The 21079-nt window shown below is 43.6% G+C and overlaps 1 protein-coding gene across 3 annotated transcripts in view; it reads right to left on the bottom strand.

Annotated features, from left to right (window-relative positions):
• The window catches only part of LOC137343211 (voltage-dependent L-type calcium channel subunit beta-2-like), a 351241-nt gene that overhangs the window by 107909 nt on the left and 222253 nt on the right, over positions 1-21079 (bottom strand). The gene's annotated exons all lie outside the window — the stretch shown is intronic.

The following is a 21079-nucleotide window of genomic DNA, read 5'->3' as shown; positions in this document are numbered from 1 at the left end:
TCATTGCACTGGCAGAACACCTTTGCTCCTTTCAACATGATTTGCTGCACATTTAAAGCAAATAAATTAGCAATGAATCTGTCTCAATGACAAAAAAGGAAAAATAATTTGCTAAAAAGACAGAGCTATCACGCTTACACCTATCACTCTCTCTCTCTCGGGTATATGCTAGGTGCTTCCAAAGTACTATCGGATGCAGTTATTTCACAATGGCAGATCACTGAACAAACTGTTACTAAAAGCAGCAAAATAGTAAAAGGACAATAACAGAAGAAAACAATCACATGTAACGCACTAACAGGAACAATGTTATCCGATAATACCACTAAAGCACAGCACTGTTTCGGTGTAGTAGAGCACTCTGACCCAATCTGCTGGCTTTAGCGATACCCAATATGTTTCTGTATCTTTTGATTTCTGCAAACAACTGCTAGTTTCCATCAGATTCGGGCTCAAGCCATTTCCCTTGCCACCTATTTGCTCAAATGGTTAAGTTACCACAAATTGTTACCATGCACATTAAAAGGTCACTCTGGGGAGGAGCTCACCAAATTATATCAAAACAGTTACAGGAATATAAAATAGTGCTAGAAAAAGCTGGCTGTATTGGTCAAACATTGTCAACACCCTCCAAATTGATTGCCGAGAACAATTTTAAACAGTTTTCTCTTACACAGATATCAGAATTCTTCAAACGTCCTCCTTTGGCTCTTTTCAGAAGCCTTATCCAGGTGGCCTTCATTAGCCAGAGAGCTCAGTTATTGTCCACAGTGGCTGTGCCCAGCACAGATCCTAACAAAGCGTGTTGCTACTGCGTGCTGCATAATCAGTGCTGCTTTACTTTTAACCCATCTTGCCTGTGTGCTTGCAAACATCCTCCCTTCACTCCATCCCCTTCTCTCTCATTCTGCAATGAGTCACTCTAGCAAGAAAAAAAGACTGCTAGCTTATTTGATAAAATAAAGGGTAGGTGTTTTCCATACTTGAAATCTTCAGATACCAAAATTCCCCTGGTACAACAAGGTATCTCAGCTCATCACATAGGCAGTCCACGACAATAGAGACAAAAAAAAAATTGCATGGGGGAACCGTTTGAAGTCCAATACGGAATTTATTTACTGACATTTGTAAGTGCAAAGTTCAATCCATTTCTCTAGGGAGACAGAGAAGCTCGTCAGATCAATGAGCATGCTCAGTAGCTAGATCCTTACGCAGAAGCTCACATCACACTGTGATGTTAGCCTTCTGTCAAACTGCCATCTGAAATCTCAAGGGTAGAGTATGAAAATAGCAAGGTCCTTGTAGAGCAGGAAGATATGCAAGCCAACTGCTTCAATTTTTGCCATATACCTGTCACCAGTTGTACAAAACAATATTGCCAGCTTTCACTCATATCTTGGTTAAAAAATATCCTGTGAAGTCACATCTTCATCTAATTAACAACGACATGTGCCCGTGATGTTAAAAAAATAGTTGAAGCTTCGATGGAAACTATGTAAAGATGCTAGTCACATACAGATAATGAAAACTAAACTATCAGAGGAATAAAAGCAGTTACATAGTTTAGAAATGAAAAAAAGTCACACGTTTGCATGGGACTAGACCAATTAACAAGACTTACCTGAAGATTTTCTGGTGAAAGACACCAAAACACAGATGAATTTAATGATTTATATTGAGATCTGACTTGCGGTTATCAATATACACCTTAAACAGCTGTTCTCTAATTTAAAGCATGCACCAATGCAGTTCTGACATCATCTGCATGACCTGCTAGTAATGAACATCTGTTTTCCATTTTAAACAGAGCATCCCACCCACATTTGAAAAACATCATCAATGCACAAGAGACAGTGTTGTCCCAATGGCCCTATTCAATGGGAACTTAATGTCAAGACTACCAAAGCTCGAGATTTAACAACCCGCCATTGAATGTTGACTTAATTTTGCTAAAATTACCCGTCATGTTTGGTACTTGACGAGATAAAGCGAAATGTCTACATTTGCGCCAAGCATGCTGACTGGGCATTTTTACTTTTGTAAGATTTGCATCTACTATTAGGTCAATGGTTCCTCCTATAAATTAGTCTATTATCAATCACTTTTATATTTTAATGCACATGCTTATTTTTCATCAGTTTCTATATTAACTACGCTGCAGTTTAAGTTAATGATTTCATATGGGGTCCTGCTCTAATCCATTGGTAAACAAAGTCAGTTCTACAGATGCATGTGACAATGTTTATATGAGCTAATCCAAGGGACAGGTGTCACCCATTCATGCTTAAAACAAAGTTTAAATATTGGTTTCATTTTTGTGTTCGAGTTGCTGAAATTCAGGGTAGAAATACATGCGTTGTTATTGTCTTCTTTACTACATTAACCAGTCAAAAATCAAATTGAAGTAACTGATCAGAGGACTGGTAGCATAAAACAATCCATTTTTCACAGTAACAACACAAAAATCTAGTGCACTTATTTCATAGACCAATAGAACTATTGTGAGCCAATGTGCAAAGAACCAAACTTGTGTGAACATTTCAAAAAAAATAGTACAACTACTTGAGTATCTTGGGGAAAAAAAACCCTCTAATTTAATAGTGGAGTGAATTTCCCACCATTAGTTATTGTTAGTTGAAAAAGTCAGCACGAGTATAAAGCAAGGAAACCTCTTTACACTCACTTCTCACTTTTCCACTATCATTTTAGCGAAAAGAGGAAAATATAGGGCTCAATTTTGAAATGGTGGCGGGTTAGCAGCTGGGGGGTGGGGGGAGATGCGCGTGGCAAAGCCGAAGAAAAAACTTACCGTTTCCGACGCGATCGCAATGTAATTGATGGTGATTAAAGTTCTTTCCAGGTTTCGCGCCCAGTCAGGCTGGCTGCTGATAGGAGCTGCAACGCCGGTTGGGGGGGGGGGGGGGGGGGGGGGGAGGGACACAGGTGATGGAGGCATCAGACATCGGAACAGGGTGAAAAGGTAGCTTGATTTTGTGTTTTAACTTTGTGCAATAGTTTGTTATTTAATTTAATTTGTTTCATTTTGCCTGATCCAGCCCCCAGGCATGAATCAGAAGCCATGAGGAAGCAGCCCAAGTAAGTTAAAAATCGTTCTAACTACCTACCTAATATGTCACAAGTGCCTTAAGTACCTCAATGATATACATTTGGCCCTTTAACTATCATCCCGCCGGCAGAACCTCTGAATTTGGGACGCACGCACGCACACAATGAGGAGTGTAGAAGAGCATGCCAGGAGCAACACCAGGCGTACCTAAAAATGAGGTGCCAACCTGGTGAAGCTACAACTCAGGACTACATGCATGCTAAAGAGTGGAAGCAACATGCTATAGACAGAGCTAAGCGATTCCACAACCAACGGATCAGATCAAAGCTCTGCAGTCCTGCCACATCCAGTCGTGAATGGTGGTGGACAATTAAACAACTAACGGGAGGAGGAGGCTCTGCAAACATCCCCATCCTCAATGATGGCGGAGTCCAGCACGTGAGTGCAAAAGACAAGGCTGAAGCGTTTGCAAACATCTTCAGCCAGAAGTGCCGAGTGGATGATCCATCTCAGCCTCCTCCCGATATCCCCACCATCACGGAAGCCAGTCTTCGGCCAATTCGATTCACTCCACGTGATATCAAGAAACGGCTGAGTGCACTGGATACAGCAAAGGCTATGGGCCCTGACAACATCCCGGCTGTAGTGCTGAAGATTTGTGCTCCAGAACTAGCTGCGCCTCTAGCCAAGCTGTTCCAGTACAGCTACAACACTGGCATCCACCCGACAATGTGGAAAATTGCCCAGGTATGTCCTGTCCACAAAAAGCAGGACAAATGCAATCCGGCCAATTACCGCCCCATCAGTCTACTCTCAATCATCAGCAAAGTGATGGAAGGTGTCGTCGACAGTGCTATCAAGCGGCACTTACTCACCAATAACCTGCTCACCGATGCTCAGTTTGGGTTCCGCCAGGACCACTCGGCTCCAGACCTCATTACAGCCTTGGTCCAAACATGGACAAAAGAGCTGAATTCCAGAGGTGAGGTGAGAGTGACTGCCCTTGACATCAATCAAGGCAGCATTTGACCGAGTGTGGCACCAAGGAGCCCTAGTAAAATAGAAGTCAATGGGAATCAGGGGGAAAACTCTCCAGTGGCTGGAGTCATACCTAGCACAAAGGAAGATGGTAGTGGTTGTTGGAGGCCAATCATCTCAGCCCCAGGGCATTGCTGCAGGAGTTCCTCAGGGCAGTGTCCTTGGCCCAACCATCGTCAGCTGCTTCATCAATGACCTTCCCTCCATCATAAGGTCAGAAATGGGGATGTTCGCTGATGACTGCACAGTGCTCAGTTCCATTCGCAACCCCTCAGATAATGAAGCAGTCCGAGCCTGCATGCAGCAAGACCTGGACAACATCCAGGCTTGGGCTGATAAGTGGCAAGTAACATTCGCGCCAGATAAGTGCCAGGCAATGACCATCTCCAACAAGAGAGAGTCTAACCACCTCCCCTTGACATTCAACGGCATTACCATCGCCGAATCCCCCACCATCAACATCCTGGGGGTCACCATTGACCAGAAACTTAACTGGACCAGCCATATAAATACTGTGGCTACGAGAGCAGGTCAGAGGCTGGGTATTCTGCGGCGAGTGACTCACCTCCTGACTCCCCAAAGCCTTTCCACCATCTACAAGGCACAAGTCAGGAGTGTGATGGAATACTCTCCACTTGCCTGGATGAGTGCAGCTCCAACAACACTCAAGAAGCTCGACACCATCCAAGATAAAGCAGCCCGCTTGATTGGCACCCCATCCACCACCCTAAACATTCACTCCCTTCACCATCGGCGCACTGTGGCTGCAGTGTGCACCATCCAGAGGATGCACTGCAGCAACTCGCCAAGGCTTCTTTGACAGCACCTCCCAAACCCGCGACCTCTACCACCTAGAAGGACAAGGGCAGCAGGCGCATGGGAACAACACCACCTGCACGTTCCCCTCCAAGTCACACACCATCCCGACTTGGAAATATATCGCCGTTCCTTCATTGTCGCTGGGTCAAAATCCTGGAACTCCCTTCCTAACAGCACTGTGGGAGAACCGTCACCACACTGACTGCAGCGGTTCAAGAAGGCGGCTCTCACCACCACCTTCTCGAGGGCAATTAGGGATGGGCAATAAATGCCGGCCTTGCCAGCGACGCCCACATCCAGTGAACGAATAAAAAAAAAACACAGGTGCGTCTGTTGGAAACTCGGAAGTCGGCGGGTTGGTGCCGGTTTCCGAACCCGCTCTGCGTTTCTGCAATTTTCGCAGCCCAGCCCGCCCCCACAATTTAAGATAAAAATTGAGCCCATATTGTCTTATTTGCTACATTAGGCAATCACTGCTTCACTGAATGTGATAGAACAGCTTTTGCTGAATCAGTATATTGTTAACAAAGACCTTTCAAACCTGAATTCTATCCTCTTTAGATTATCGTTTAAAGTAGTCTTCAAAGTATCACAAAAGTACTACATTAGTTAAAGAAAACACCACCCCTACAAAAACTTGTTTCTTTGAAATTTGTACTTTCAGAAAAAGAAATTAATTTAGTTGAGATTTTAACGGTCAAAGCTGTTACTTTCATTTTTATCAAGAGTAAACTAAAGTTGCTCAGTCTTAACTAAAAAAAAAGTATTTGTAAACTTCCATTTCATTCCAGATGGCATAAATCATGCCAAAATATTATCTTGTTCTCTACATGCCTGACAAAAATAATGCACAACTCTCCACCCTCCCCATGGCATCAGGTCAAACATGGGCAAGGAAATCTGCTGATTACCACCTACTGTCCTCCCTCAGCTGATGAATCAGTCCTCCTCCCTGTTGAGCACCACTTGGAAGAAGCACTGAGGGTAGCAAGGGCACAGAATGTACTCTGGGTGGGGGACTTCACTGTCCATCACCAAGAGTGGCTCGGCAGCACCACTACTGACCGAGCCCTGAAGGACATAGCTGCCAGACTGGGCCTGCGGCAGGCGGTCAGAGAACCAACACGAGGGAAAAACCTACTTGACCTCGTCCTCACCAATCTACCTGTCGCAGATGCATCTGTCCATGACAGTATTGGTAGGAGTGACCACCGCACAGTCCTTTTGGAAATGAAGTCCCGCCTTCACATTGAGGACACCGTCCATCATGTATCGTGTTGTGTGGCACAACCACCGTGCTAAATGGGATTGATTCAGAACAGATTTAGCAGCTCAAAACTGGGCATCCATGAGGCGCTGTGGGCCATCAGCAGCAGCAGAATTGTATTCTATCACAATCTGTAACTTCATGGTCCAGCATATCCCTCACTCTACCATTACCAACAAGTCAGGGGATCAACCCTGGTCAATGAAGAGTGTAGAAGAGCATGCCAGGAGCAGCACCAGGCATACCTAAATATAAGTTGCAACCTGGTGAAGCTACAACACAGGACTACATGCATGCTATAGACAGAGCCAAGCGATCCCACAACCAACGGATCAGATCAAAGCTCTGCAGTCGTGCCGCATCCAGTCACGAATGGTGGTGGACAATTAAATAACTAATGGGAGGAGGAGGCTCCGTGAACATCCCCATCCTCGATGATGGCAGGGCTGAGCACGTGAGTGCAAAAGACAAGGCTGAAGCGTTTGCAACCATCTTCAGCCAGAAGTGTCGAGTGGATGATCCGTCTTGGCCTCCTCCCGATATCCCCACCATCACAGAAGCCAGCCTTCAGCCAATTCAATTCACTCCACGTGATATCAAGATATGGCTCAGTGCACTGGATACAGCAAAGGCTATGGGCCCCGACAACATCCTGGCTGTAGTGCTGAAGACTTGTGCTCCAGAACTAGCTGCGCCTCCAGCCAAACTGTTCCAGTACAGTTACAACACTGGCATCTACCAGACAATGTGGAAAATTGCCCAGGTAGGTCCTGTCCACATAAAGGACAAATCCAATCCGACCAATTACCGCCCCATCAGTCTACTCTCAATCAGCAGCAAAGTGATGGAAGGTGTCATCGATAGCGCTATCAAGCGACACTTACTTACCAATAATCTGCTCACCGACGCTCAGTTTGGGCTCCGCCAGGACCACTCTGCTCCAGACCTCATTACAGCCTTGGTCTAAACATGGACAAAAGAGCTGAATTCCAGAGGTGAGGTGAGGGTTACTGCCCTTGATATCAAGGCAGCATTTGACCGAGTGTAGCATCAAGGAGCCCTAGTAAAATTGAAGTCAACGGGAATCAGGAGGAAAACTCTCTAGTGGCTGGAGTCATACCTAGCACAAAAGAAGATGGTAGTGGTTGTTGGAGGCCAATCATCTCAGCCCCAGGACATTGCTGCAGGAGTTCCGCAGGGCTAGGTTGTGGGATCGCTTGGCTCTGTCCTAGGCCCAACCATCTTCAGCTGCTTCATCAATGACCTTTCCTCCATTATAAGGTCAGAAATGGGGATGCTCGCTGATGATTGCACAGTGTTCAGTTGCATTCACAACCCCTCAAATAATGAAGCAGTCAGTGTCCGCATGCAGCAAGATCTGGACGACATCCAGGCTTGGGTTGATAAGTGGCAAGTAACATTCACGCCAGAAAAGCGCCAGGCAATGACCATCTCCAACAAGAGAGTCTAACCACCGCCCCTTGACATTCAACAGCATTACCATCGCCAAATCCCCCACCATCAACATCCTGGGGGTCACCACTGACCAGAAACTTAACTGGACTAGCCATATACTGTGGCTACAAGAGCAGGTCAGAGGCTGGATATTCTCCGGCGAGTGAATCACCTCCTGACTCCCCAAAGCCTTTCCACCATCTACAAGGCACAAGTCAGGTGTGTGATGGAATACTCTCCACTTGCCTGGATGAATGCAGCTCCAACAACACCATTTACAAGATGCACTGCAGCAACGCGCCAAGGCTTCGACAGCACCTCCCCAACCCGCGACCTCTACCACTTAGAAGGTCAAGAGCAGCAGGCACATGGGAACAACACCACCTGCACGTTCCCCTCCAAGTCACACACCATCCCGACTTGGAAATATATCGCCGTTCCTTCATCATCGCTGGGTCAAAATCCTGGAACTCCCTACCTAACATCACTGTGGGAGAACCTTCACCATACGGACTGCAGCGATTTAAGAAGACAGCTCACCACCACCTTCTCAAGGGCAATTAGGGATGGGCAATAAATGCTGGCCTTGCCAGCGACGCCCACATCCCATGAACGAATAAAAAAGTAACAAAAGACTGAAATATTTTATCCCCTCCATAAAGAGTGTGGCCCTTTAGTTCTAAAATGAAAGCAAACACACCCTTAGTGAACAAATGAGGCGATAATAAAAACAGAAAATGCTGGAAACACATAGCAGGTCAGACATCGTCTATGGAGAGACAAACAGAGTTAACGTTTCAGGTCGATGACCAATCAGAACGGAAGTGATGCCAATGAGGGGAGAGGATTTGGGAAAAAAAAATCAGACACCTGCAATCAGTTAAGGGCCGCTTGCTGCCTGTAGAGGACGGCAAGATCGTGCATCAGTCTTGCCTAATTGCTAATACTCTCACCTCTGAGTCAGAAGGTCGAGGGTTCAAGCTCCACTCCAGGATTGCAGTACATAATCTAGGCTGACACTTCAGTCAATTGCTGCGCAGTTGGAGGTGCCATCTTTCGCATGAGATGATAAACCAATGTCTTGTATGCCTCCTCCAGCTGATGTAACAAATTCCAAAGCAGTGTTCGAAGAAGAGCAGGGTTCTCTTCCATTGTCCTGCCCAACAATTATTTCTCAACCAACAGCACTAAAAACAGAATGCGGATAAAAAGGACGAAAATACTTCGTGGCCCGCGACGGCCACGTGCTCCATTTTGAATTCTTTTCAACTTGCACGCTCTGAAATCAGTGTAGGTTCTCATTCGCTTCGGACAGACTGTGGGAATGGAGGCCACGCCCACAGAATCGGTCAGAAAAAGAAGTCACGCATACAAGGAGACAAGTTGAAATCATTAATTTAAAGTAAACTTCTGTGTGTCAATGTAAATAAAAATTTAACATATCTTAAAAAGCCAGGAAAATGATTTAATTTAATGAAACAGACAGAAGTTAAGTGATAGTATTTTTAATTTAATATTTAAAAAAATTTTAATGATCAAAAAAATTGAGTAATATGACTTCACATTTTTAAAATTTAATTTTTAGTTTTTTCGCAATCATTAGGAGTCATCGCGCTTTTAAAAAGTGTAGAACTGGTATTTTTCAGCATACCTTTTGGTGGCTTAAGCATTTTCGTTCCAGCTGGGCAGATGGGTAAGTTTACGAATGTTCATTGATTTGAGCGATTGTAGCGTAGCACGCCCCTTTAATTCGCAGCTGCAAAACCACCAGCGAACCAATGGGAGCCGGTTCACAATTTCCAGGTTTTCGTGCACGTGTGAACTTACTCCATTGATTCGCCGGCAGGAAGTTATGGAACGGTGGCCCCGAGGTTAGCAATTTCTGGGCCATTATCTTAGCTGTTTTTGCAGCGTGTATATCAGTTTCCACATTTGCTTACACAACAGTGACTGCACTTCAAAAGTAACTAATTGGCTGTGGAGTGCTTTGGGACATCCCGAGGTTATGAAAGGCACTAAATAAATGGATCTTTTTTTCTCATGGCGGGGGGCGGGGGGGGGGCGCGGAGAAAGAGATGGAAATAAGTGGAGGGAGTATTGCGATTGGAAATACAATAATAGGTCACAAAAAGGTTCAAATGCACAAAGACAGCCAAGATGGAAATAATCATGGATTGAAGATGGAGGTATAAACATTTCAGTATAATTGCAAACTCCTGATTTATTTTTCCCTCTTCTCCTTGGCAGAGATGGAAAGTAAACTTACTCTGAATTATTTGACAAATAGGAATTCAAGGCATATTCAAATACAGATAGACCAGTTGAAAACCTCATCTGTTTGATTAGCCATTAAAACACTGCGAGTTTAGCCTCGCTGCAAAGAGGTGTCAGCTTCACACCAATCCTAAACTGACAATGCAAATCCAAAAATTAGTTCCCAATCTGCCTCTGGATCAAAAGCAGAGCAAGACTCCCTGGAGGTAGTCATCTGATACTGCTTCTACTCTCCCTCCCCCTTAATCTCAACATTTAAAATGCCTAATTTTTGAGGCACAGTTTTGAGCGTGCATCCATCCAGACATCCACAGACCTCTCTCCTAAACAGAGAGTTACAGATTCACCCATGCAGGAGCCAAACAATGTGGTGTTCTGCCTGGCTAGAACCTGAACTGCAATTCTCGGTCCCATATTGATAAATGCCCCCAAAGTCACAACGATGGTCAGTTTCAACTCAGTTCCTGGAGGGTGAACCCACATCTTTTTTTTAAAAAACCTTTAAATTCTGGAATCTCACTTGTGAAAGATCATAAGGGAAACCACTGTGGGAAATGGATGTCAAGCAACCCAAGTTCCAAATAATCAATGAACTACTTCAATAATTCAGGAGATATTCAATTAGAAACAATATAGCAATAGAATATAAAACTGGTCAGCCTCTCTGCAATTTCCATCATGGTTTAACTAATTCCCTGGGGCTTTCTGTGGGGGTTATCTAAAGATTACAACTTCTGGCATCCTTTTCAAATACATGAAAACAAATAATTTCTTATACAAGGTAAAGGAGAGATGCAATTCAAAAGAAGATAATTCTTCATTTCCAAATGTATTCTTTAACCCTTTTAGAGGGGTGAAGATTAAATTTGGTTACTTTGCAAGAAGGTTAATTTAAATAATTTGTCATAGCCTCAAAAATGTAAAATGTGTACTCTCAATAACTTGCATCTTAGGCAACAAGTAATTTTTATAACTGCAGATGATGGGTTAGTGAAACTTCTGTCTCATTGGCATTGTTCAAATTGTGAGTAAATATTTTCAGTGTAAGATATTTGGAAAATCTGAGCATTAGCAGACACAACTGCATTATATAAAATTCATTACATAATATTATGTATTATTTACAGCACAGAAACTGGCCATTCAGCCCAACAGATAGATCCATGCCGGTGTTTATGCTCCTTACGAGCCTCCTCCCACCTTACTTCATCTCACTCCATCAACACATCCTTCTATTCCTTTCTCCCTCATGTACTTATCCAGCTTCCCTTAAATGCATCTATGCTATTCACCTCAACTACTCCATGTGGCAGCAAGTTCCACATTTGCACCACTCTAGAGTAAAGAAGTTTCTCCAGAATTCCTTATTGGATTTATTAGTGACTATCTTGTATTTATGGCCCCTAGTTTTGGACTCCCCCACAAGTGGAAACATCATCTCTGCATCTATCCTATCCAACCCCTTCATAATTTTAAAGACCTCTATCAGGTCATCTCTCAGCCTTCTCTTTTCTAGAGAAAAGAGCCCCAGCCTGTACAGCTATTTCTGATTAGTATATCCTCAGTTTTGGTACCCTCCTTGTAAATCCTATTATAGCACCTTCTCCATTGCCTCTATTTCATTTTTGTAATATGGCGACCAGAACTGTGCACAGTTCTCTTAAATGTGGTCTAACCAAGGTTCTTACAAGTTTAACATAACTTCTCTGCTTTTGACTTCTATTCCTCTAGAAATGAACCTCAGTGCTTTGTTTGCATTTTTTATGGTTTTGTTCATCTGATTTGTGAATCTGTACCCCTAGATCCCTTTTGCTCTTCTACTATGTTTAGACTCTTACTTTCCAAGGATTATGTGGCCTCCTTGTTCCTCCTACCAAAATGCACCACCACACACTTATCTATATTGAAATTCATTTGCCACTTACACGCCCCATTCTGCAAGTTTGTTAACAATTTCTTGTATTTTGTCACAGTCTTCCTCAGTATTAACAATCCCCCCAATTTGGTGTCGTCCTCAAATTTTGATATTGTTCTTCTGATCCCCGAGTCCAAATCATTTATGTAAATAGTCAACAACAGTGACCCCAGTACCAATCCCTGTGGACCACTTCCCACCTTCTGCCAGTCTGAATAAATACCTTTAATCCCTAGTCTCTGTTCTCTGTTACTTGGTGTCAAAATACAGAAGCTACATTTCTACTGCTTGGTGTCATTATGCATGAACCATTGGGTTAAATACTGTAAGTGAAAGCCAGGTTGAAGACAACATAACTGCAGTTCTGTCAGATTGCCCACTTTGTGCGGGAGGTCCTCGAAAGATTTTGATATGCGGATACACAAGCCATTACAACATCACAGTTCAAGTAGATAAGGCACACAGAATCTTTGGGTTTATATCCAGAGTCATAAGGGTAGAAATATAACCTCGTTGCGCCTGTTTTACTTCAAGGACCTAGGTCCTACACCCAAATCATAGAAAATGTACAGCACAGGAGGCCGCCATTTCAGCCCATTGTGTCCATAAGAACATAAGAACATAAGAAATAGGAGCAGGAGTAGGCCAATTGGCCCCTCGAGCCTGCTCCGCCATTCAATAAGATCATGGCTGATCTGATCCTAACCTCAAATCTAAATTCATGTCCAATTTCCTGCCCGCTCCCCGTAACCCCTAATTCCCTTTACTTCCAGGAAACTGTCTATTTCTGTTTTAAATTTATTTAATGATGTAGCTTCCACCGCTTCCTGGGGCAGCAAATTCCACAGACCTACTACCCTCTGAGTGAAGAAGTTTCTCCTCATCTCAGTTTCGAAAGAGCAGCCCCTTATTCTAAGATTATGCCCCTTAGTTCTAGTTTCACCCATCCTTGGGAACATCCTTACCACATCCACCCGATCAAGCCCCTTCACAATCTTATATGTTTCAATAAGATCGCCTCTCATTCTTCTGAACTCCAATGAGTAGAGTCCCAATCTACTCAACCTCTCCTCGTATGTCCGCCCCCTCATCCCCGGGATTAACCGAGTGAACCTTCTTTGTACTGCCTCGAGAGCAAGTATATCTTTTCTTAAGTATGGACACCAAAACTGTATGCAGTATTCCAGGTGCGGTCTCACCAATACCTTATATAACTGCAGCAATACCTCCCTGTTTTTATATTCTATCCTCCTAGCAATAAAAGCCAACATTCCGTTGGCCTTCTTGATCACCTGCTGCACCTGCATTCGCGGCCGAAAATGAGCCACCCAGCCTATTCCCACTTTCCAGCACTTGGTCCATAGCCACGTAGGTTACGGCACTTCAGGTGCACATCCAGGTACTTTTTAAAATGAGTTGAGGGTTTCTGCCTCTACCATCCTTTCAGGCAGTAAGTTCCAGACCCCCACAACCTGATGCCTGAAAGACATACAACCTGATTTGGATCAGGCCAGTTTTCAGACATCCCTGGTGGCCACCTAAAACAGGCATTAGGCCCCTTATTTACATAAGTAAGGAGCCTAACGCCTGTTTTAGGCCCCCTTGCTGAAACTTTAGTGTGATGCGTGGAGTAGGAGCCAGGTAATATGTTAATGAGGCCTGAAGCCCAATTTCGGGCTGGCTTCAGGCCTCATGGTTGGGATGTGTGCTCCCTGCATGACGCTCATTTCAGGGCTGAAGAAATTTCTACCTCATTGAATAGAAAAGTAAGGCGATAATGTTTAATTTATGCAAGATCTTAGTTAGGCTGTTGTTACACAAAAAATATAAATGCAATGGAAAAGGTGCAATTTATACTCACTAGGATGTTACCAGGGATGAGTGTTCGAGAGAATTGAGAAGTCAGGATTTTTTGCATTAAGGCTGAGAAGATGTAAGAGAGATCTTCAAGGTTATGATAATCATTATGATTATATACAACAATTGGCAGAAACAATGAGAGGGGCACAAGTTTAAGGTGATCACATAAACATTAATAACTGGGGGTGGGGAAAGGAGGGAAAAAAGACCTTTACTTAAAGTGGTTAAAAAGGTGGAATCCACTGTCACCAACTATTGTTGAAGCAGAGTCCATAAATTCTTTTAAAAAAGGAATTAGTTGCTTGAAAAAAAATCAAAAGGGAGGAGAATGGGATTAGAGTAGATGGCTGAAATTTGATAGTTATGGAGGGAAACAGGCCATTCAACCTCAACTATATCTTGCTCATCACCAGAAATCAGGTTTCAGTGGGAGACTTTGAGATTACTGCCCTGTAAATTATTTCACAGTCACAAAACCTCCTTGTGACCAGGGGCAGTGTAGGAAGGGAGAAAGGGAAGAGGCCAACTACTGTCATGGCACTGACGCCACTAATTCTATTATTTGTTTAGTGGAGGCCATCAATTGTACGGTGTGCTGGGGAGTGTACAGATCACATAAACCAACATAATTTCCAGAGATCAAAAAGTGAGAAAGAGGCTTTGGGAACATGTAACAGGAGAGAAAATAAATAAAAGTAGATAAAGAAATTGAGTGAGAAAAGCACAAAGCAACAGAGGTACTTTGAATATGATAGAAAGTCAAATAGAAACTCTAAGATCCAATGAAAAGTAGGAGATGGTAAAAAGATCGTTAATAAAAATTGCGAAGATATTCAGCGTGAAGATCCCATGATCTTTTGCACAAATTCCATGAAAACTTCCTCCAACCCTATTCCTATCTATTGCCACAATTTCTTTGTGATGGTTCTGACCTAGCTAAAATCAGTATATCCTGTCTCAATTAACACCATTAAAAAGAGAGCTGGATGAGTACGTTGTCAGAAATAACAGTAAGTACCCATAGAGATGCCATGTGGAACATGATTGTTCCACAGCTATTGGGATATTAGGAGTGTCATGTTAAGGAAGGCAAACAATCAAAATATATAATGCAGAATAATGGAGTTTATTCTGATTTATCTTTGGGAGAGCTACGAAAAAGACCACAACTTTCCCCTGGTAAATTAAATAAGCTGGATAGAGTCCATTAAAGAAATAATTGTACATGATGTGTGGAAGAAACACTGACAGCTTCCTACTGAGTTCATTTTTCTATCCTGTTAATCGTTTCTCATGTTAATCCAGAAAGTACATTGCTTGTATACTTCAGCAAAATATTTGAGCATTCCAAGGCCTCACAGGGCTGACTGCCAGCAACAGAACCCAAACTAAATCGCAACTCCATATTTTAGGCCTGTGCTCATTCACACCCCCTGCAATGTGCATACACCACCCTCATCCTCACCTCCCCACCATTCTGTCCAAATCAGTGCAGAACTACACATTTAGAACATTGCTTTTTAAAATTCTTACAGTTCAAATCAGTTATCCACTATATAAGTAGAACATTCCCAGTTTCCACACATGGCTTGTCCTGGCATAAAAGTTTGAAGCAAATAGGATTTCAGGGCATTAGCTGAATTCCCAACGACACTTAGAGTTGGAATAGATGTGCAAGAATGTCTTGAGCCAACAAGTGGAATGCCTGAATAAGCTCTCTCATTAGCATAATGCTTCTGGAGATTTAACAGAATTAATGATGTTTCCATGGCTGTCAAACCTTTACATGGAATGATAAGCAAATTACTGACCTTATGTGCTTCAGGTGTGATTCAACTCCTAGAAACTAGAAGTTGGAAATTTTATACATTTTAAATATCTGACTGCCAGACGCAAAGATTGCGGAGATATAGGACACAATTGGCACTGTTAATATCATTTTGCAGAGCAGGACCAGGAATTCATGTTAGGCTGAGGGTAAAAATCCAACTGCCTTAAAGTTCCACTGCTACAGTCCTATAAAGATGTCGGAGACCACTAAAACCCAACTGTTGCTGTCACTATCCAACTATCTAAAAACTTATCAAGAGACACAATCCTGCTTGGCTATGATGGACTCCACTACTGGACAATCTGCCAACACAGCACTGTCTGGGCTCACACAAGAACAAACGGGTATTTAGGCGAGGTACCGAAATATAGCTGGCATCAATACAGCCGTATTCCATCATAAGTCAATGCCTTCAGGAAAAAATTACAGGCATGATCAAAAACAAGAAATAATTTTAACATTATGAGTCAATCAGGACTCTTTAATAACCCTATTAAAGAACATATTTTCTAGCCTTCAGCTTTGTGCTTGCCTAAATCATGAACAACCAACCATGCCAAACCTTCCAAGGTCATCTTTATTACATATTCACAGCAAGTTTCTACTTCTGTTTGCAGAACAAGGCCGAAAATAATGTTAAAATCTAACATCTTCATGGTCACTTTTACTGTTAAACAGAATTCAAATTCTCAAACTGCCATGGGGGGATTTGAACTCACCTTCTCTGGATTATTAGTCCAGGCCTCTGGATGACTAGTCCAGTAACAAAACCATCATTCAGCCCTTCGGGCCTGCTCTTCCATTCAATTAGATTATGATTGATTGGCACCTCAACTCCATTCTCCTGCCTTTGCTCCATATCCCTCGATACCTTTACCTAACAAAAATCTATCTGTTGCAGTGTTGAAAGTGATAATTGTCCCAGCATCCACAGTCTTTTGGGGGAGAGTGTTCTAAATTTCAACTACCCTTTGTGTGAAAAAGTGCTTCCTGATTTCACTCCTAAATTTTCTAGCTCTAATTGATTCCCCAACTAGAGGAAATAGTTTTTCTGTATCGACCTCATCAAATCCTTTTAACTTTTTAAACATCTTAATCAGATCACCCCTCTATCTACTACACTCAAGGAAATACAAGCCAAATTTATGCAACCTGTCCTTGTAATTTAACACTAAGCCCTGGTATTATTCTGGTGAATCTGTGCTGTACCCCTCCAAGGCCAATATATCCTTCCTGAGGTGCGGTGCCCAAAACTGAATGCAGTACTCCAGATGGATCTGACCACTACACTACTGTAAGCACAGAAGCAGCCAAGTAATAGTGATGTCAGTAGCAACTAAATGCTACCACTTTGCAATGCACAAGTGACTGCAGATAGTGTTTCTAAGTATTGAACATCCTGGGACTAGTCTCATGCACTGTGAGACATACATTACAGTAAATTGCGCATTCAGCTCGACTTTGGAATCCCAGGTAGCGGAGCAAGAGGTTTAGCAATCACCAACCAGATTGAATGATTAGCAATTTTGCAGATATTTTTATTGGGAAGAGGAACGTCCTTGTTGTCTGTATTGCTTAAAAAAAGTGAAGCTGCCACCTCCATTTTGCATCATTCGTTCTTGAGAATCAGAGCCAGGAGCCAGCAGCAGAATGCAGGGATAAGTGCCTCACTGACCTTTAGAAGGCCAGATGTTCTACAGCTATCCTACTTCTCCTTCACCATGGATTTTACATCCTAGTAGAATGACAGGGTGTTGATCAGTACAAAAATAATATCAAGAATGGAAACAACAGGGAAAAAATTCAATAGGGACTATGATTGGGCGTGGGTTTCGCGATCCGCTATTACCCCGCACCCAATAACCCGAGCAGGCAGGACGAGATTTTAGTGAGGCCTGAGGACTTACCTGCAAGTTGTGTTGGAAATCAGCATTGACACAAGGATTCAATGCAATTCACACCTTCCACTAGCAGGGGGAAGCCCCAATCTCTTAAAGGCAGGCTGTCTACTAAAAGGAGCTGGTACCAGTTATTTGCTAAAAATAACAGTCTGCTGTCTGCACGGAGTCTGAACAGAAATCAGACATCGCACATGTAAAACACAGATGCAGGACCCATCCCTATGTTTACACACTGATGATGTTAAAGCATTGAATAAAGGTTGCACACTACTAAATCCCACATCCTCCAATCTCCATGCCAGACCTCACCAATCTGCCGATCTGAGTCGGTACCAGACCTGCGAGAGTGTGTGCACCAAGGCTCTCTGCTGATGCACTAGAGGCCTTGGTGCAAGAGGTGGACTGAAGGAGGCACATCCTATATCTGCCAGGGTGGGGGGGGGGGTTGCAGGGGAGGACAGCAAGAGGCCCTCCAGAAATATGCCCAAAAGGCAGTGGGAGACGAAGTCAATGCCAGACGCATGTCACCATAAACATGGATGCAGTGCAGGAAGAAGTTCAATGCTTTGACATGAGTGATCAAGATGAGTGAGGACAACTGTCAAGTGGCATCTCCTACCAACTTCACCACTAGCTGCATCCACTGCTCCACATACTACACCCCCCCATCACCCACATACCAACATACTCTTTCCATCAATACTCAATTCTTCCAATCAGATGCTTCCTCTCACCCTTTCACATTACCACTGTTGCAAGCCGCCCACCACAACTCACAGGCCACACACACTGGCAGCTATTCAATCATGACAGGCACATCACCCAGACACATGTCCTGCTTTCTTGCAGAAGGTGGCGCACAACAGGAGGCAGCAAATGGCGGTGGCATTTAGCCCCTCGAGCCTGTTCGACCATTCAATGAGATCATGCTGGGCCTGTGATCCAACTCCATACACCCGCCTTAGCCCCATATCCCTTAATACCTTTGGTTCACAGAAATCTATCAATCTCAGATTTAGAATTCACAATTGAGCTAGCATCAACTGCCGTTTGCAGAAGAGTGTTCCAAACTTCTCCCACCCTTTGCGTTTAGAAGCATTTCCTAACTTCACTCCTGCACATCCTGGCTCTAAATATTTGGCTATATCCCCACGTCCTAGTATTCAAGTATAGGAGACCTCCAAAAACCATTACAAATGTATCAGCAGCCAGAAGCAATAGTCCAGCCACTAACCTGTAACTCCTGCATGGTCCCTTTAAATAGCGCTGGTGGGGGGTCCTCCAGGCGCTTTAAGACATGTCCAGATGGTCGTGGTTAAGACTGTTAGTTGAGTTGAGCGTTAAGTGCCAAAATGGTGTCACTTTAAATCAGCTTTGCACACTGATTGTATCCATTTTCTCCTTACTTTACGTGCTTCTAATGTTCGGTATTTGCACATGTGCTCATACCTATACCAAGATACCAGTTACGCTGAAACGTGCATGCACAGTCAAGATGCCACCATGGATGATCGAGAGGCCTCGTAGTGCAGAAACAACGGGCGCTCCATGGCCCAATTTAGCACCCAACATTCCTTAAGCAAACTTAAAACATTTTTTAGCAGTTACTTTTGTTGAAGAATCTTAAACATGCATAGGACTTTGTTCAATCATGCAACAATAAAATTGTTACACTGACCCATACATTCTTGAGAATGATGATTTTAAAGTCTAGATAAATAAACACATTTTAATAGACTTGGGATGAACAAAATATTTCCCCAATTCAGGGCAGTGTTGCAGTGCTTCTCAAATTCACTGCTGTGATCTACTGTGAACCATGAGTTATTCTAATGGCAGATGGAGGTTTATGGCTCACACAGTTGGAAGTGTAAACGGTTTCTGGATTTTTTTTTCCCCCGAGGTAGAAGTCAGAGCGTTGAATGCAGCCTCCTCCTGTTTTTTTTTTAAATAGCCTCTTCCCGATGCCAGGGCAGTGTCCTAGGCCCAACCATCTTCAACTGCTTCATCAGTGACCTTCCCTCTATCATAAGGTCAGAAATGGGGATGTTCGCTGATGATTGCACAGTGTTCAGTTCCATTCGCAACCTCTCGGATAATGTAGCAGTCCGTGCCCGCATGCAGCAAGACCTGGCATGGGTTGATAAGTGGCAAGTAACATTCAAGCTACACAAATGCCAGGCAATGACCATCTCCCATTGACAGTCAAGAGCATTACCATCGCTGAATCCCCCACCATCAACATCCTGGGGGGGGGGGAGGGGGGGGGGTGGGGGGAGTGTCACCATTGACCAGAAACTTAACTGGACCAGCCACATCTATAACAAGAGCAGGTCAGAGGCTGGGTATTCTGCAGCAAGTGACTCACCTCCTGACTTGTGCCTTTCCACCATCTACAAGCACAAATCTGGAGTGTGATGGAATACTCTCCACTTGCCTGGATGAGTGCAGCTCCAACAACACTCAAGAAGCTCGACACCATCCAGGACAAAGCAGCTCACTTGATTGACACTCCATCCACCACCCTAAACATTCACTCCCTCCACCACTGGCACACCGGGGCCGCAGTGTATACCATCTACAAGATGCACTGCAGCAACTCACGAAGGCTTCTTCGACAGCACCTCTACCACCTAAAAGGACAAGGGCAGCAAGCGTGAGGGAACACCGTCAACTGCACGTTCCCCTCCAAGTCACACACCATCCTGACTTGGAAATATATCGCCGTTCCTTCATAGTCACTGGGCCAAAATCCTGGAACTCCCTACCTAACAGCACTGTGGGAGAACCTTCACCACACGGACTGCAGCGGTTCAAGGCGGCGGCTCACCACATCGCATGAATGAATAAAAAAAAACCACCCACTGTGACGTCCACAATGCAATGTCACAAAGTGAATTAAAAAGCATCATGAAGTTATATTTAAGCTACAGTATTGAAAACTATTTTTAAGCAGCATCTGAAAGAATTATCCTGAAGGAAAGAAGCTCAGACTTCAAAATATGTAGGAGTGTTGCACCTTGGTAGAACAATATTAGTCCTCTTCCTGTCAGCTGCCCATTATAACTCTGATTTATAATCAATGACTATCCCTCCAACATAAGGTCAGAAATGGGGCTGTTCGTTGATGATTACAGTGTTCAACTCCATTTGCAATTCCTCAAATGATGAAGCAGTCGATGCCCACAAGCAGCAAGACCTGGACAACATCCGGGCTTGGGCTGATAAGTTATAAGTAACATGCAAGTGACTATAGTCAGAGTATGTGAAGTCAGGGGCCAAGTAGCAGAATGGATAGCAAGCTGGCTACAAAACAGAAAAGAGAGCAGGGGTTAAAGGTAGTTACTCAGACTGGCAAAAGGTGGGAAGTGTTGTTCCACAAAGATCAGTGCTGGGACCACTGTTATTCACCATTTACATAAGCGATTTGGACTTGGGAATCCGAAGGACGATTTCAAAATTTGCGAACGACACTAAATTGGGGGGTATAGTTAATACTAAGGAGAGCTGCGACAATGTACAGGGAGACATTAATAAACTTGCAGAATGGGTGTGTAATTAGCAAACGAATTTCAATATAAGTGGGAGGTGGTACATTTTGGTAGGAAGAAGAGGCCACATACTCCTTGGAAAATAAGAGTCTAAATGGGGT

The sequence above is a fragment of the Heptranchias perlo genome, chromosome 2 (genome assembly GCF_035084215.1).
Source record: "Heptranchias perlo isolate sHepPer1 chromosome 2, sHepPer1.hap1, whole genome shotgun sequence".
NCBI lineage: Eukaryota > Metazoa > Chordata > Chondrichthyes > Hexanchiformes > Hexanchidae > Heptranchias > Heptranchias perlo.
The sequence above is the reverse complement of the archived record's forward strand: the minus strand, read 5'-3'. Positions and strand labels throughout refer to the sequence as shown.